Source organism: Peromyscus maniculatus, chromosome 2 (genome assembly GCF_049852395.1).
Source record: "Peromyscus maniculatus bairdii isolate BWxNUB_F1_BW_parent chromosome 2, HU_Pman_BW_mat_3.1, whole genome shotgun sequence".
Classification (NCBI taxonomy): Eukaryota; Metazoa; Chordata; class Mammalia; order Rodentia; family Cricetidae; genus Peromyscus; species Peromyscus maniculatus.
In genome coordinates this window covers 163,631,600-163,638,210 of record NC_134853.1, presented here as the reverse complement: position 1 = coordinate 163,638,210, position 6,611 = coordinate 163,631,600, and the positions used below count along the sequence as shown (strand labels likewise).

General features: G+C 46.6%; 1 pseudogene; it reads left to right on the top strand.

The window, feature by feature from the left end:
• Positions 1-314: 314 nt before the first annotated feature.
• LOC143271717 (crooked neck-like protein 1 pseudogene) lies at positions 315-2,566 on the top strand (annotated as a pseudogene).
• The last annotated feature ends 4,045 nt before the right edge of the window (positions 2,567-6,611 follow it).

Genomic DNA, 6,611 nt, shown 5'->3' with positions numbered 1-6,611 from the left:
CAGACAGGCGGTGACAAGGAAGTGAGGTAGCTGGGCTAAGAGCCAATGAGAGGGCAGAACAGCAAGGCAATCCAAACCTAGGCAATAAAAACCTAGGTAGACGGGAAGTCAGGGCATTTTGGAAGGTGCAGAGCTGGTGAGGTAAGGTAGCTGGTGGCTCCCCGCATTTCCCTGGTCTCTAAGGCTCTCATCCGTATATTTGGCTCTTTTTTTTTAAAAAAAAAAAATAATAAGACCGTTTAGAAATTCGTTTCCAGGGCCAGGTGTGACTCTAAGCTCCTGGACAGAGTCTTCTCTGCTTCCTCTGAAGCTTTTACAACCCGTTACTGCTCACCAGGCTGGTCTCAAACTCAGAGATCCTCTTGCCTCCGCCTTCCGAGTGCTGGGATTAAAGGCGTGGGCCTCTGTTGGGGGATCTAGTTTGTCCCGGGCCGGCTCTCTGGTGTTGGCTGGTTTTTGAAGCCCATTTCTGAGGTCCAGCGGTGTGGTGTGTGTGCGTGTTGGTGTCGGGGGTTACTCCGGTTCAGCGGCCCCAGACATGGCGTCCTCTACAGCGGCGGGGAAACAGCGGATTCCCAAAGTGGCCAAGGTGAAAAACAAAGCGCCAGCTGAGGTTCAGCTAACTGCAGAGCAGCTCTTAAGAGAGGCTAAAGAGAGAGAACTCGAGCTCCTTCCACCCCCGCCTCAGCAGAAGATCACAGATGAAGAGGAGCTCAATGGTTACAAACTTGGGAAGAGGAAGACTTTTGAAGAGAACATAAGAAAAAACAGGACTGTGATTAGTAACTGGATCAAATATGCCCAGTGGGAAGAAAGTCTCAAGGAAATCCCAAGGGCTCGGTCCATATACGAGCGTGCCTTGGATGTAGACTATGGGAGTATTCCACTCTGGCTGAGGTATGGAGAAATGGAAATGAAGAACCGCCAGGTGAACCATGCCCGAAATATCTGGGAGCGAGCCCTAACAACTCTGCCCCGAGTCAGTGAGTTCTGGCACAGGTACACATCCATGGAGGAGATGTTGGGCAATGTCGCCGGTGCCCGTCAAGTGTTTGAGCGCTGGATGGAATGGCGGCCTGAGGAGCAGGCCTGGCACTCCTACATCAGCTTCGAGCTGAGACACAAAGAGGTGGAGCGGGCCCGTACCCTTTACGAACGCTTTGTGCTCGTGCACCCTGCTGTGAAGAACTGGGTCAAGTATGCCCGATTCGAAGAGAAGCATGCTTCTTTTGCCCATGCGCGGCAAGTCTACGAGAGAGCAGTGGAGTTCTTTGGAGAGGAGCATATGGACGCACACCTGTATGCGGCCTTTGCCAAATTCGAGGAAAACCAGAAAGAATTGGAAAGGGTACGAGTTATCTACAAATATGCCCTGGCTAGAATTTCAAAACCAGGGGCGCAAGAACTCTGGAAAAACTATACCGTCTTTGAGAAGAAGTTTGGGGACCGCAGGGCTGTTGAAGATATCATCGTGAGCAAACGGAGATGCCAATATGAAGAAGAAGTGAAGGCTAATCCATACAATTACGATGCCTGGTTTGATTACTTGCGCTTGGAGGAAAGTGAGGCAGAGGCCGACACAGTGCGGGAAGTCTATGAGAGGGCCATTGCCAACGTGCCGCCCATCCAGGAGAAGAGACATTGGAAGCGCTACATCTACCTCTGGATCAACTATGCATTCTACGAAGAGCTGGAAGCCAAGGATCCTGAGAGGACAAGACAGGTCTATCAAGCCTCTTTGGCACTAATTCCTCACAAAAAGTTCACCTTTGCCAAAATGTGGTTATATTACGCACAGTTTGAAATACGGCACAAAAATCTGCCACTGGCCAGAAGAGCTTTGGGGACTTCCATAGGCAAATGCCCAAAGAACAAGTTATTCAAAGGCTATATAGAACTGGAACTACAGCTTCGAGAATTTGACAGATGCCGAAAGATTTATGAGAAGTTCTTGGAATTTGGACCTGAAAGTTGTACCTCATGGATTAAGTTTGCAGAATTAGAGACAATCCTTGGTGATATCGATAGAGCCCGGGCCATCTACGAATTAGCCATCAGCCAGCCAAGCTTAGACATGCCAGAGGTCCTTTGGACATCCTATATCGATTTTGAGACTGAGCAGGAAGAAACGGAAAGGGTACGAAAACTTTTCCGAAAACTGCTTCAGCGAACACAGGATGTCAAGGTATGGATCAGTTTGGCTCGCTTTGAGTTATCCTCAGGCAAAGAAGCAGGTGTGACTAAATGCAGACAGGTTTATCAAGAGGCGAACAGAACCATGAGAAACCGTGAAGAGAAAGAAGAGAGACTTAAGTTGCTGGAATCCTGGCGAGGGTTTGAAGATGAATTTGGAACAGTATCAGACAAGGAAAGAGTAGACAAACTCATGCCAGAAAAGGTCAAGAAGAGGAGAAAGGTCCAGGCCCAAGATGGGTCTGATGCCGGCTGGGAAGACTACCATGATTACATCTTTCCAGAGGATGCTGCCAACCAGCCGAACCTCAAGTTTCTGGCAATGGCCAAGCTTTGGAAGAAACGGCAACAAGAAAAAGAAGCTGCCCAATAGGATCCAGATAAGGACATTGGTGAGAGTGAATCCTCATCTTTGTAAATGTTGGAAAATTTTTTTAAATAGAAATGAATCGTTTAGAACTTTGATTTCTGAACTTATTTACATATTTACACAGTAAGGAGTGATCTTTGATAGCTACCTTTCTAATTACTTTTTAAAAACACTTTGTCGATAGTGTTTAAATGTCTATAGAATACCTTAGGTTCTTCTGTTCACCCCTCCTGCTCCTAGCCTACATGAAAATGAGTTTTCTATGGCCTGTGGACTCACATGCCCATCAGTGTATGACAGATAATTTATAAGCCATGACATTTCCCTACAATGAGACAATGTTTAGACATCAAAGTGAAGTGATGATACACACTGGTACAAGGCTAAACTCTGATTACAGTATAGAAAGCGAGAGAAACAGATCGACCAAGTTGTGCATTGTGATTCCGTGTACAGTAACTGTCCAGAAGAGGCAGATCCCAAGAGAGTGGATTATGCTTGTCAGGACTAGGGAGTGAGGGGAGAGGGAAAGAGTGCTTCGAGGAAGATCCCTTTTCGGGAAGAGGACCGACCATATTTCACAACTGGAGGGAGGCGATTGTACACTATCGTGAATGTACAGAATGTGACTGACTGTTTATGTTTAAAATGCTATGTGGCTATTTTGTATTTAAAAATAAATTTTATCCTGTTAATACAATGACCTGTGTAGTATATGCTCACTCCTTTGGCTTCTGTGGATTTTCCAGACACTGGGTTCGTTTCCTTCTTCTTTGACTTTTGATTTTAGGTTTGACCATGGAGCCCTGGCTAAGGTTGAATTCTAGTACTCCTAGCTGAGGAGTGTTGGTGGTGCTCTCCCAAGTCCAGCTCCACCCAGACATTCTGATGCATGTTCCCCCAGTCAGCTCCTGTAGTTCCCACACTGTCTGAGATTAGAGAGGAGCTCCCAGCACTCAGACTATTCTTATTCAGTACTTCAGACACCAGCTTGGCTTCCGTCTTGGGATCTTTCTTTCCATCCTTTCTTTGGGTACCATTCCATGGTGCTAAAGACAGCATCAAGGGCTTCCCATATGCTTGGCAGGAGCTCTTCTGCCACGTGCGGTCATGCACACCGTTTATTCGAGCACCCAGGAGGCACAGTACCTAGATGTCCTGTGGTCGAGTTCATTCTAGTCTACATAAAGGGTATCACATCAAACACACACACACACACACACACACACACACACACACACACACACACAAACAAACAAAACAATAGAACTTCCACTTCCTCAGAGAGACAGCCACAAAGCTCACTTTTACTCCTTAGCATCCTTCACCCTGACATACAGATTGGACTTTCTTCCCATGCCTGTGGGGAGAGGGAAAGGTTCCTTTAATCATTGCTGCATGCATGCCCCAGGAGCAGTTCCACACACCTGGAAGCCCTCTTCCAGAGAGGCTCAGCATTGATCCAAGATTCTCTAGCTGGAATTCTCTTATTCCAGAAGCTGCTGTCCTGCCCTTTGACACCATTCTCACTGGGGCCCAAACTTGCCTGGACCTCCCAGTTTTGTCCCAGCTGGCCTGGAGTACCTGATCCAGTTGGCTTCACCTTACAAGCCTACACAATCATACTCATCTCAAATCCAAATGTCAACATTGCTTTTATTTCCATTTTTCCGTATCTCACCCAAACAAATAGTTAATAGTTTTCATCTAGAGAATATAAAGGAATGTTTATTGTGTCACCTGGGCTGGTCTTAGCCCTTGATATTAGCAGAGGATGGACTAGATTCCTTAGGGGTCACTGAATCACCATCTATGGACCAGATGGCAAGACACTGAATCCAGCAAGTGAGTGCAGCCTCCATCACTGTAGAGGGCTTCAGTGACTCCTCTGAGACTCTGCCTCAAATGGACCATTTGAGTCACAGGTCCTCTAATCCACCACTGACTTCCAGTCCCAGGGAGGAGGGATCAGTGATCTCAATCCCCAACATGCTCATCCACATGGAGTTCCAGATGGTCCATGGAATGGATAGCATCAAATGTACCATCATTAAGCAATGAATGTCAGGGATATAGAAAATCCAGGAGTATGTTGATGACCCACTCCATGAGCTGGGACTGAGTATTACTGACATGTGGCCACAGCATTCAGAGTGTTGGCTGGGAAAGGCTTCACTTAATCTTGAGCTTAGACAGACAGTCAGTTTGTGGAACACTGTGGTGGCTCAATGCATGAGAGTTTGCTACATCAACCGAAAACCTTAGTGGGATGTCCAGAATCTCCTGTGGAAAAAGAAACAGACCATTGAAAGTCATCCTCTGAAGGCAGGCATGGTGACAAGTGTCTTTAATCACAGCACAAGGGAGGCAGGGGCATGTGGATTTCTGGGAGTTTGTAGCTGGCCAGGTGTACATAATGAGTTCTAGGATGGCCAGAGCTGTGTATGAGACCACATCTCAGAGAGGGGAGAGAGAGAGAGAGAGAGAGAGAGAGAGAGAGAGAGAGAGAGAGAGAGAGAGAGAGAGAGAGAGAGAGAGAGACTGAGGGAGGGAGGGAGTATCTTCTGACCTCCACATTGTTACAATGGCACAGAGGGGCCTACATACAGACTCCCATACACACTCAATGATCATAAATCAAAGGCATATCCAGATTACATGTGGGGTGTGTATGTAGATGTAAAAGACAGCAAGTGCTCCCAGAATACAGAAAAAGATAGGGTGGTGTCAGGATAATCTGGAACTGTTCCAAGAGTTTCAGTGTGCTGAAATCAAACGCTGGTCCCCAGAAAGAACAGCAAGCCCCGTTAACACCTGAGCCATCTCTCCAAGAGAATCTCTCTCTAGCTCTTTGACTGGGGTTTCATGAAGCTGAAGTGTATAAAATGCCCAAGAACAGGGAATTTTGGGTCATTGTTCACTCTGAAAGTTCTAGGATGCAGAAGGTGTGAAACAAGGGGGGCACGAGAATATGCAAACCCGATTAGCATAATGAACAACTATGAAACTGTCCATGAAAGCGACTCAGTAAATTCAAAGAATACAATGCCCTCTCATGCAAAAGGGTTTTCTGGAATCCTATGGGAAACTGTAATGCTAAGGGTGGTGGGGGAAATAATATCCAGCTCCTCAAGCCTTCCAAAGCAAGAAAAAGACAGATCACAGCTCAACGGTGAGAATGCTGTATGCCCAACACCAGTTCAGAGCTCCAACAACTTACTGTTCAAGAAAGGAACGTATATACGTAAATTACAAATCTTTATGTAGGATGGACAACCAAAAGGCAGATGCCAAACCAAGACAGAGGCATGGAGCCTGCCTCATCCATTCCATTATGCTCCTTGTAACATCTTCTCTCTTTATCTCCTTCCCTGTGTCTATGGTCTCTCAGACACTGATGGTGCTGGGATGAAAACCCTACCATTTTCCTATCTCTCTTCCTGTCTGAGGTTGGGTCTGCACTCTTGACCTTCATTAGAAAATGAGCCCCTGCTTCTCCCTGTCAAAGCTTCACTCCCTCTAATCTGAACTAATGGAGCAGTCTTGTTTCCCAAGTACATCCAAAATCCCTTGAATACACATGATCTGTGTCTCCGATGAGTCACTTGAATCCTGGCTTTCATTTTTCAGAGCCCAGCTGTGACCTCTCCTTATTGATTGCAAACAGGAGCCTAGTTTGAACTTCAGGTTGTAGACACGGAATCCATGAAAATCCAGACACCTCTTAGCAACAAAGTAGATCAATTTGGGCTGCCTTATAGCCCCGAGTGTTTCCATGAGCTTAGAGCAATGTGGCAGGTCTGTCTGGCAGGACGTCACCAATGTTATTATCATAGATGTCCTCAGAGGCAGGGTACATCTCTAGGGTCTGATGTCTCAGGTCACAAGTGTGCTGCTGTAGCTTCTTCAGGTTTCACAGGACAGGAAGTTCTTCATGAATTTGACCTAGGAGCCTTCTCAGGGAGGAGGACACTGATTTGGAAGTGTCTGTGATCATAGAGCCCTTCAAGTCTAAGCTCAGCAGTGTAGCTGTCAGTCTTTCTGTCTG